This window comes from Aotus nancymaae, unplaced genomic scaffold, assembly GCF_030222135.1.
Source record: "Aotus nancymaae isolate 86718 unplaced genomic scaffold, 86718_ANA_hifiasm-v0.15.2.pri h1tg000046l, whole genome shotgun sequence".
Taxonomy (NCBI): domain Eukaryota; kingdom Metazoa; phylum Chordata; class Mammalia; order Primates; family Aotidae; genus Aotus; species Aotus nancymaae.
The window spans coordinates 20,433,740-20,445,522 of NW_026988460.1; positions in this window are offsets into that span (position 1 = coordinate 20,433,740).

Here is an 11,783-nt window from a genome sequence, read left to right on the forward strand (position 1 = left end):
TTTAAAAATTTACTTTGAATTGCATAAAACACAAAATAGATTAATAGATAGAAAGATGGAGAGATGAAGAGATATGTGATAAGACATGGCAAATGTTATTGGTAGAATTTAGGCAGTGAGTATATGGCTGTATACTATAAGACTCTTTTTCATTTAACTTATTTTTTCTTTTTCCTTCATTTTTTTCACTTTTTATTTTACACTGTAAAATTATTTCAACTTCTAAGGTATTGGAAAATTTTTATTTTAAAATGTTGGGGAGAAAAATCTCCCATTGTGATTGCTGATTTTCCAGTTTCTCCAGTGAGTCTGTCAAGTTTTGCTGCACGTAATTAGACTAAGTTGTTAGCTTCATAGTAGGATTCTTTTGGCTAGTATTTCTCTGGTGCATATTCCTTTGCCTTTAACCTTTCTGTGTCATATGTTTGTTTGTTTGTTGTTGTTGTTGTTGTTGTTTTTGAGACGGAGTTTCGCTCTTGATGCCCAGGCTGGATTGCAATGGCACAACTCAGCTCACCACAACCTCTGCCTCCTGGTTCAAGCAATTCTCCTGCCTCAGCCTCCTGAGTAGCTGGGATTACAGGAATGTGCCACCATGCCTGGCTAATTTTGTATTTTTAGTAGAGACAGGGTTTCTCCATGTTGGTCAGGCTGGTCTCAAACTCCCAACCTCAGGTGATCTGCCCACCTCAGCCTCCCAAAGTGCTGGGATTACAGGCATGAGCCACCACACCCAGCCTCTGTGTCATACGTTTTTGACATGCCTTTTGTAAAAATGAAGTAGAGAAATCCAATATGATGCCAGGGTTTGTGGATTGGGGAAAAAAAAAAATCCAATATGAAAGTCTATGTCTCATAATAGGTAAAATTAATCTGTTTACATTTATTGTGATTATTGATCAATTCAAATTTATTTCTACCATCTAATTTGGTGTTTTACATTCACTATGCTTTTTCTATGCATCTTTCCCACCTTTTCAGTCTTCATTTTATTTTTTAAATTTTCTTTATTCTTTGTTTTCCATCTGCTTTTTTAGAAATCTGTAATTCATACCTTGTGAGACTGCTCCCCATTTAGCATTTTTCTCTTGGTTTTCAAGACCAGAGCTTTACACAAACTGCCTTTTGACATAACTTTTTTTTTTAACCAATATTTATATAACAAAATTTTATATTTATGTCCCCAAAACTCAGTAAAGCATTTTATACAAAATTCAGTGCATGAAATACCTTAAGATACATGCCAACTACTATTGGTAGAATATCAGAATCAAGTATTCTTTGAAAAGGTTTCCCTGGCCAGGCAACATGGCTCACACCTGTAATCCCAGCATTTTGGTAGGTCAAGGCAGGAGTCATTTGAGTCCAGGAGTTCGAGATTACAGCGAGCTATGATTGAGCCACTGCACTCCAGCCTGAGTGACAGAGGGAGACTGTCTCTCTATAATTTTTTTTTTTTAAAGCATTCCTCCAAGTCAACAAAGAGGGTATAAACCTCAGTCCTTGTTGAGTGAGTCACAACTGAAAGAATCATTGCAGTATCATGTTATTGCATATAAAACAATTGTTTGCTAACAGCTGTATAATTCATTTGGGATTGGGAAACAATGATTTTTGGTTTTGATTTGTGTGTGTATGGTAAAATATACAAAACATAAAATTTACCTTTTTAACTATTATTAAATATACAATTCACTGGCATTAAGTACATTCACAATATTGCGCGACCATCACCACTGTTCATTTCCAAAATTTTTTTATCCTAAGCAGAAACTGTGTAGTCATTAAAAAACAACTTCCGGCTGGGGGCAGTGGCTCACGCCTGTAATCCCAGCTCTTTGGGAGGCTGACACAGGCGGATCACCTGAGGTCAGGAGTTCAAGACCAGCCTGATCAACATGGAGAAACCCCGTCTCAAAAAGAAAAAATAAAATAAATTAAAAATAAAAATAAACTTCCTATTTCCTGCTCCCAGATAACCTCTATTCTACTTTCTCTCTATGAATTTGCCTATTCCTGGCACTTCATCTAAGTGGAATCGTACAGTGTTTGTCCTTTTGTATCTGGCTTATTCATTTAGCATAATCTCTTCAGGGTTTATCCGTGTTGTAGCATGTATCAGAATTTCATTCTTGTTAAAGCTGAATAATATTCTATTGTATGTATATAGCACATTTTGCCTATCCTCATCCTTTGGTGGACATTTGTGTTGTTTCCACCTTTTGGCTATTGTGAATAACGCTGGTATGAACATTGGTGTACAGATATTTGAGTTTCTGCTTTTAATTATTTTAGGTATATACCTAGAAATTAAATGCTGGATTATATGGTAATTTTATGTTTAACTTTGAGGAAATGCAATATTGTTTTCCACAGTGGCTGCAGCATTTTACATTCCTACCAGCAACGTACAAGTATTCCAATTTCTACATCTCTTTATCAACACTTGCTATTTTCCAGTTTTTTACTTGTTTTTTTAATAGGTATCAATTTGGTATGAAGTGGTATTTCGTTGAGGTTTTGATTTGTGTTTTCCTAATGACTAGAGATGCACATCTTTTCATGTATTTATTGACCATTTATATGCCTTCTTTGGAGAAATGTCTATTCTCAGCCTGGCTCGGTGACTCACACCTGTAATCCCAAAACTTTGGAAGGCCAAGGTGGGCAAATCAGTTGAGGTCAGGAATTTGAGACCAGACTGGCCAACATGGCAAAACCCTGTCTCTACTAAAAATACAAAAATTAGCCAGGCATGGTGGCAGGCACCTGTAATCCCAGCTAATAGGGAGGCTGAGGCAGGAGAATTGCTTGAACCTGGGAGACGGAGGTTGCTGTGAGCTGAGCTTGCGCCACTGCATTCCACCCTGGGTGATGGAGGGAGACTACATCTCAAAAAAAAAAAAAAAAGAAAAAGAAAAAAGAAATGTCTATTCTCATTCTTTTCTCTTCGCTCTCTAAATAGTGTTCTTCGATACACAAACATTTTTAATTTTGAATGAAGTATAATGTGTCTGTTTTTTCTTTTGTTGCCTGTGCTTTTGGTGTCATATCCAGGAAGTCATTGCCAAATCCAGTTGTCATAATGCTTTTCTCCTTATTTTTTCTTGTAAGAGTTTTATACTTTTAGCTCTTACATTTAGGTGTGTAGTCCATGTAAGTTAATTTTTGTACATAGTATAAGGTAAAGGTCCAACTTCATTCTTTTCTGAATGGATATCCAGGTTTCCCAGCACCATGAATGAAAAGACTGTCATTTCCTTAATGAATGGTCTTGGCTCTCTTGTCGAAAATCAACTGACCATATCTGTGAGGGTTTATTGCTGGAATCTCCTTTTTTTTTTTCTGGATGGAATCTCATTCTGTCACCCAGGCTGTAGTGCAGCGGTACAGTCTCAGCTCACTGCAACCTCTGCCTCCCGGGTTCAAGCAATTCTCATACCTTAGCCTCCCAAGTAGCTGTGACCACAGGTGCTGCCACCATGCCTGGCTAATTTTAAATAATGAGAATTAGGCTTCTTCCTATTGTATGTTTTTACACAAAACTTCTGATTTCTAACACAGATTATTGATGTTAAGCAAGAGATGTCTGTATTTTATTTCTACACCTTACTAGCTACCCTTACATTTTACATTTTACTTATTTTACTTTTTAAAAAATTCTTCGTAGAGACCAAGTTTTGCCTTTGTTGCCCAGGCTGGTCATAAATTCCTCAAGCGATCCTCCCACCTCGGCCTCCCAAAGCACTGGGATTACAGATGTGAGCCACTGTGCCTGGTTTTTACCCTTATCCTTATTTACTTTACCCTTAAAGTAAATCAAGGTCTCTATACTCCTCCTACACAGAAATGGATCTTAGAATATTTTAACTTAGAATCATACTCTTCTATTTTCATTTCTATTGTTGCCTATTCATTTTTAGTTCCATCTTCTATTTAAAGCCCCCCAAAGTGTAACTTTTTAAAGTCAGGTTTATTGAGGTATAATTTATGCACAGAAAAATTCATCCTTTTCAGTATTGACAAGCTGAACCACCACAATCAAATGGTTCAGTGTTATCACCAGTATTAACCACTATCAAAATTAAGATACAGAAGAAGTCCATCATCCCCCAAATTTCCTGCTGTCCCTTTGATGTTGGCCACTCACCCTACTTAAAGCCCTGGGCAACCATTTGCTTCTTTTCTATCCCTGTGGGTTTTTCTTTGTCAACAATAGCACATAAATAGAATCATACAACATGTACTCTCTTGAATCTGACTTCTTTCCCTTGGCATAACACATTTGTAATTCAACCATGTTGTTGGTATCAGTAGTTGGTCCCTTTTAATTGCTGATTAATAATCTATTGTATGGATGAACCACAGTTTGCTTGTCCATTCACTATCTGAGGGACACTTGGGAGGATTTGGGTTGTTTCCAGCTTTTGACAAGTATAAAGCTACTGTAAACCTTCCTCCATAGGTTTTTGTAAAAATGTTAGTTGTCATTTCTCTAGAGTAAATACCTAGGAGTACGATTGCTGAGTCATGTGGTAAGCATATATTTAACTTTATGAGAAACTGCCAAATAGTTTTCCAGCATGACTATGCCATTTTGCATTCCCACCAGCAATGCATAAGTGTTCCAGTTGCTCCACATCCTCAATGGGACTCAGTATTGTCTTAAAACAATAAATAAATAAAATAAACTGGAGTCATTTGAGTGGCTCTCTCCTTGAGGTTTTAATTTGCATTTCCCTGATGACTAATGATGCTGAGCCTCTTTTCATGTATTTATTTGCTTCATTGGTAAAGTGTCTGTTCAAATTTTTTGCCCATTTCATATTAGTTTCTTGGTTGTATTATTGTGAAGTTTTTAAGAGTTCTTTATACAGTATGGACACACATCCTTTATCAGATATGTATAAGAGCAAAGGGCAAACTCTTCATTCTCTGAAGGTTCACTGAAAATCAACTGACAAAAGACAGATTAATAGGAGAAAAGGCATACAAATTTATAAACGTGCAGGGGGTTGGGGAGAATCCCAGTTTGGACACTGTAAGCAGGTTACCTAAGCCACTCTGCTCTTCTGGGAGTCATAGTCAAGGGAATCCAGGACCTAACAAGCCAGCAGAAGGGTACAGAAGGGTAAGAAATTATTATTATTATTTTTTTTTGAGACGGAATCTTGCTCTGTCACCCAGGCTGGAGTGCAGCGGCGTGATCTTGGCTCCCAGCAGCTTCTGCCTCCTGGATTCACGTAATTCTCCTGCCTCAGCCTCCTGAGTAGCTAGGATTACAGGCATGTGTCACCAAGCCCAGCTAATTTTTGTATTCTTAGTAGAGACAGGGTTTCACCACATTGTCCAGGTGGGTCTTGAACTCCTGACCTCAAGCGATCCACCTGCCTTGGTTTCCCAAAGTGGAAAGGGATTACAGGCGTGAGCCCCTGCTCCTGGCCTCAAATACCATTCTTAACTGTCAGTGGCAGCAACAGTGTTCCAGTATCTTAGCCTATTCCTGAGAGTAAATTTCTTGGGGTCATGGAGGATGCTTCTTCTCTGCCCTCTCTTGCTTAAATGGTAAAAACTTGTTCTAAACCTGGAATGTTAACTCCTGGGCTTTCCATGAAAAGGCTTATTGGATTAAGCTGCTATTGGAGCAAGCACACTATTGGAAGTTTTAATTGCCAGTATTTAAAAGATGCATCATTTAAATTAAAATGATTCATATTTGAAAAGGATTTTAGAGGTCTCTCATTCAATTGCCTGATTTTTACTTATAGAAAGATCTATTTTTAAAAAAAGACACATAATAGTGTCATAGCTAGCCTTAGAAATTATCTTGACAAAATTAAAGTCAAAATCTTTTAAATGCTCAAATACTTCTTTTGGATTCCCCTACAGGATTTTTAAAAAAATTTTAAAGTGCTTCATCCTGCAGTCTAGTGATTAGGATTCCATGCTTTCACCACTGCAATTTGGGATCAATTCCTGGTCAGGGAAACAATTCTTTGGAAATGTAAGTTCTTTAACTCAGGGAAGAAACATTTATTAAAAAATTGTTTTGATATGTGTGTGACTTTTGACTTTGAGGGATACTCATTTGTTATTGATACTTTTCCCTTCCATGGACAGCTTTTGATTTCCTGTCTTCTCCTCTCTGCTGCACATGGGACTTTTGGGTCCTTATGTGTAGATGTCAGATGAGAAGCTGAGACCCTAGGAAATATGGCTGGATAAAATGTGGGTGATACCTCATTTGCAGCTAGTGAAACTTTCCTTTCTTTGAGCTGTTTTTGAGATGATTCCAGAATTTGTGAGGACTGCTTTGCACCCCTTGGGAGATGTCTTACCTGTCCTTGATTAAGTCATAACCTTGGTTAAGGCTTATTGATTTTGGTGAGTCATTTGGAAGATACCTTTGGATTGAGAAAAAAGTTCAGAAGCCAGAAATATTGGCTGTTTGTCCTGGCTAAAATCTGATAATATGAGATTTGAAAGGATTTTTTAAAGAGCTCTACAGTCAGAAGTCAACTTAATTAAAAGCTGATATTCAGGCTACAATTTTGTAGGGACAAAGAGCTTTCTGCTTTTTCTCCTTTGGATCTTGTTTGTGGGAATTTTTTTCAGTTGACTGTAGCCTCTTTTTAATTACAGGTTTTGTCTCTCTGTTTGCTTCCTTTCTTGTCGGCATAATTTTTGCTTAGAAAATTGTAAAATTTCATTGGTCTTTTGGAAAGCTTAACATATCTCCAAACTGGCTCCTTTAAGATTTATTCTTCCATTCCTATTCACTTCTACTCCACGTTCTTTTTACCACCTTAAATTCCACAAGAAGAGATCTAGAGGAGACTTCTAGCAACTCTAAGACCCCTTGAGGAATACAATCAAGGTGTCACTGACCTCTTTTTGGGTGCCCTGTCTTCCTCATGGGGTCCCAAGAGTCATGGGCAGATTCCTCCCAGGTCTAAAGCTCTGCTGTCTTCTGCATTGAGTACCCTTTTTATAGGCAACAGATTCCTAAGCCCCCTGCACAGTAACAGACCAATTACATGGAGACAGCAGGGTTTGCAGCAGAGAAAGAATTTAATAATCATAGGGCATTGATCAAGGAGATAGAAAGAAACCCTCAAATCCATATCCCCAAGGTGTTCTGGGCTGAAATTTTTAAGGGGACCATGGAGGGTGAAGGGCTAGAAAACTGGGGTCATTGATTGGTCAAAACAAGGAGGATGAAATCATGAGGATGTGGAAACTGAATTCTTTGGTGAGTCAGCTCCTTATAAGGTCCTTCAGATGTGCCGGCATTAGTGGGGTCCTTTAGACCAGCTGAGTCAGTAGTTTCGTCAGTATGCAGGACCTGAAGGAATATCTCAAAGGGAAAACTTAATGTTTCATAATGCTCAAGTTGTTATCTATAGAACATAACCTAGGGTCTATGGGATGCTAGGACAATAGGCACCAAATACCTATGAGGAAGCAGGTCAGAGAGCACAGAGAGCAAGCTGACCTAATGCTTAATGCTGAGAAGCTGAGAATACTGCAAGCCTGGTTTAGTTTCATTCCCTCTCACTTCTTCCCTGATGTCTCTTCCTTTTAAAGCTTTATATAGAAGTTTGGTTGTAAGTCCAAAATTAGGAATCCAAATGCAGCAAAACCCAGCCAAACCCAAAAACCCTTATAGCTTCTGCTGTGTGGTGGGTCTGGCCACCCTGGCAAGAGCTTCCCTCTGGTTCAGGAGCAGATTTATTTGCTCCTGGGAAAGTTCAGACTTGAGATATTTGACTGAGAGCTGCAAGATCTATGCCTCTTTCTTTGGATACACTGTATCCCTTTTCTGCCAGGAAATTAGAAGTCAGTATAGTGTTCTGGTCAGAGTCTGTTTTAGTGCTACTGGCTATTAATATGACATTGACACATTGTAACGAAGTCTTGCCTTTTAGTTGGAGGTCCTGGTGGTCCTTGGCAAGTATTTCCCTAAAGATAGCTGGAGAGTATTTGAAAACTTGAAGGAGCACTATCCAACAGTACTGCAGTTGGGCTTTGACATCTGGGTCTTCCCATTTAAAGGTAAACAGTTATTTTGTTATTATTATTATTTTCTAATGGAGTCTCGCTCTGTCTCCCAGGCTGGAGTGCAATGGTGTGATCTCAGTTCACTGCAACTTCCGCCTCCCTGGTTCAAACAAATCTTGTGCCTTGGCCTCCTGAGTAGCTGGGATCACAGGCACACATCACCATGCCCAGCAAATTTTTGTATTTTTAGTAGAGACGGGGCTTCACCATGTTGCTCAGGCTGGTCTTGAACTCCTGACCTCAGGTGATCCACCCACCTCAGGCTCCCAAGGTGCTGGGATTACAGGCATGAGCCACACCACACCACACTAAAGGTAAACAATTCTTAAAACTCTGGCCTCAGAGGAATATAGAAAAAGGCATATTCTAGGTCTAAGACTGAAAACTAGCAAAATTCACCAATGTTGTGAGTGGTGTGTAAGGATCAGGGACCATCAAACGATATCTTACACAATCTGATGAATGGCCCTCCTATCCTGTATAAACCTGTATGGTTTAGTTCTGGGCTTCTGTACTGGCAGAATAGGTGTATTGCATGGAGACTGAGAAGATCTAATGAACCCATATTGTAGGACGTTGGACAACAGAGGCTAAACACTCCATTGTGCTTGTTCTTCCAGAGGATACTGTTTTAGGTTTGGCAGTGTCACTCCTGCATAAAGCTTGACTTGCACAGGAGGTGTAGTTTTTGCCTTCCCTGCTGTCATCATCCATGCCTTTGGACTCACCTCTTGGGTTATCTAAGATAATTTCTTCAGGGATGGGAGAATTTTCAAGAACTTCTAGTTGCAACAAAGCAGTTTGCAGAGCACAAGTTTGTTCCAGCGGCACTCAGATGTTCAGTCACCCCAGAGAAAAGGTAATCTTAGGCCGGGCATGGTGGCTCACATCTGTAATCTTAGCACTTTGGGAGGCAGAGGCAGGAGGATCACTTGAGGTCAGGAGTTTGAGACCAGCCTGGCTAACATGGTGAAACCCCATCTCTACTAAAAATACAAACATTAGCTGGACATGGTGGCAGGCACCTGTAGTCCCAGCTACGCGGGAGGTGAGGCAGGACAGTCACTTGAACCTGGGAAGCAGAGGTTGCCGTGAGTCAAGATGGCACCACTGTCGTTTAGCCTGGGTGACAGAGTAAGACTCTGTCTCAAAAAAAAAAAAAAAAAAAAAAAGGTAATCTTAGCCTTTAATTTGGTCAGAAGATCTCGTTTTAACAAAGGAATAGGCATTTAGGCATGTATAGGAAATTATGTTTTATTATTTAATTTTCAGAGATGGGGTCTCCCTTTGTTGCCCAGGCTTGTCTTGAACTCTTGGACTGAAGAAATTCTACTGTCTCAGCCTCCCAAAATGCTGGACTACAGGTGTGAGCCACTGCATCTGGCAGGACACTGTCTTTTAGAAGAGTTTGTCCTCAGTGATGGTCTAAAGGTTGGAGGAAAAATCTTGTGAATATCTTTCCCAATACCTCAGTCATTTTTACAGTCTCTGAAGAAAGTTTGGCTAATCAGATGTTGAATACAGAATAAATGGCACTGGTGTCTACTAAAAAGTCCAAAAGCTGACCCAGGGCTCCATGTGGAAAATATGGAGAGTGTTGTCTGGGTCAGGAAGAACCCCTGGGTCCCATTATTCCTGATCTGCCTCAACCTCTTCAGCCACCAGAGACGTTGGGTGGATTGAAGAGTAACTTTTTCCAGCATTGGGCTTCTTGAGGCCTGGAAAATCTTTTTTCCAGTGACCTTTCTGTTTGCAATAGGTACACTGTTGGGACCTGCAGTGGGATGTCCCTTTTTATTGACAATTTGGAGCTCTGGTCGTTCTATCTAGGATGGTGTGCCTGCTAGATGTCCTCATCATGGTCCAGGGATTTCTTGAGTTAAAGTCACAACCAGTAATTCAGTTTATTTGTTCATTTTCCACTATTATTCTTTTTGTTTTTTCCATTTTTTTATGTTGATCAGTATACAGCTTGAAAGCAATCTCCAGGCTGGGTGCAGTGGTTCACACCTGTAATCCCAGCAGTTTGGGAGGCCAAGGTGAGTGGATCACTTGAGGTCAGAAGTTCAAAACCAGCCTGGCCAACATGGTGAAACCCAGCCTCTACTAAAAATTCAAAAATTAGTTGGGCATGGTGGCACACACCTGTAGTCCCAGCTACTTGGGAGACTGAGGCAGGAGACTCACTTGAACCCAGGAGGCGGAGGTTACAGTGAACTGAGACGGCACCTCTGCCCTTCAGGTGGCAGGCACCAGGTGACAGGATGAATCTCTGTCTCAAAATAAAGAAAAAAGAAAGAAAAGAAAGAAAACAGTCTTCACAAATTGAGACAAAGACATTCATCCACCTTTTGCAGCTTTTTCCAAATATCTGGAGCACTTTGACTGATAAATGTCATGTTCACTGTTTTTCAGTTGTCTGGGGCTTTTGAATTACTGTTCATGTACTGTCTGAAGGCCTTGAAAAAATCCACTCTATGAATTCTGAGGGGATCTCATTATGTTTCCGTCTAACTTCCTAGACCTTGTTGAGGCTTTTGCTTGGACACTCCTTTGCAGAGGACAGCCAAAGTGCAATCCTGGTAGTGTTCAAGCTTATGTCCATCTCCAGTGTTTACATTTCATCCCAGGTCAATGGTGGGCACTGCAACTTGGAAACTGCTCTTATGGGTTGCCAGGACAGTCTGCATACATTTGATCAGCTTTCTCCTCACCCTTTTTTTTTTTTTTAACCTCTCACCCCACCCTCTCTCCTTGCCTTTATGTGAAACCATTCTCTACTCCTCTGAAATTAATACAGTGTTAAGCAAATTTTGGACGTCTGCCCAGATGGGTTTGTGGGTAGCTAACAAAGAAGAGAACAGATTCTCCATCCACTTTGTATCTTCCTAATAGGTGCACTTATTTTTCCAGTTAAACAAGTCAGAGATGGGTAATGGAGAGCAGACCCAGGCAAATCCCATAGGTTGGCCTGTGGGTGGCATTAACACTTCCTCTGGGTAGTTGGCACAAGAGCAATTGTCCTCCCAGAGCCAAATAGCACCCTAACTAAATTGAGTTCCCTGTCAGATATGAGAAGGAAAGACCATTCCTGTTGCCCCTGACACCTTACTTCTCAGGGTGAGAACTCCAGCTCAGAGGCCAGCCAAGCAGCTGCAGCTCCCACATCAGGTGCTGGGGGGCCATAGGCTCATTTAATGGAACCACCAAGACATCAACATCTTTTTGTTAGGGGTCAGTCAAAACAAGCCTTTCCCTTGCTGAACCATGATTTTGCATTTCTTTTGCATTGGCCTGTTTTGCCAAAGCTGCATACAACATTGTACATAAGGGATCTCATCTTATTTCACTTCCCTGTTACAGAACAAGTCTAGCTGTAGGAGAGTATTATAATTAAGGGAGCCATTTGATGGCCACTATTTTCTTGAGTCCAGCAAGTGTTGGGACCAGGCAGAAGTATAAATGAAAATTATTCTTTTTTGTTTCATGGAATGATAGACAAAACATCTTAATTTTACAGGATACAGCCCAACGGGGTATTTGCGGAAACCAAATTAACATTTCCAACTCCAGCTGAGATTATGCACACACACCAAGATACAGACACTAATCACTCAGTTCAGTGCCCAAGTTTGACCTGGCAAAGCTCAAACTTGCCCCTGTTGGCCCTTGGTGACTTCGATTCACTCAGGGTGGAGAAGAATAATTTCCAACCAGGAGTG